We start from the raw sequence: 296 nt of genomic DNA on the forward strand, positions 1-296 counted from the left end.
GGCCGCCTCTCCGGGAGGCCGGGGTGCAGGGCGACCCACAGGGGCAGGATTCGGGGAGCAGGCGATGACTCACCGCCCCCACAGCTTCCGGGGGAGGGGACGTGGCAGTGAGAAACGCAGGCCAGAAACCATCCCAGCACAGATAACTCGAGCCTCAGCCTAATTAGAGGAGTCAAGTCATCGCCCCCAGGAGCCTCGCCTGGGGGGATGCGTGTGAGGCGTCTGGGGTCTGTCTCCCAGCAGCAAGCCCGCAAGTGTCTGGGGAAATCGCCTCTCCCTGCCAGAGGATGCACAGC

General features: G+C 65.9%; 1 protein-coding gene across 1 annotated transcript in view; it reads left to right on the plus strand.

Annotated features, from left to right (window-relative positions):
• The window catches only part of SARDH (sarcosine dehydrogenase), a 40,049-nt gene that overhangs the window by 13,373 nt on the left and 26,380 nt on the right, over positions 1-296 (plus strand). The gene's annotated exons all lie outside the window — the stretch shown is intronic.

The sequence above is a fragment of the Myotis brandtii genome, unplaced genomic scaffold, assembly GCF_000412655.1.
Source record: "Myotis brandtii unplaced genomic scaffold, ASM41265v1 scaffold357, whole genome shotgun sequence".
Classification (NCBI taxonomy): Eukaryota; Metazoa; Chordata; class Mammalia; order Chiroptera; family Vespertilionidae; genus Myotis; species Myotis brandtii.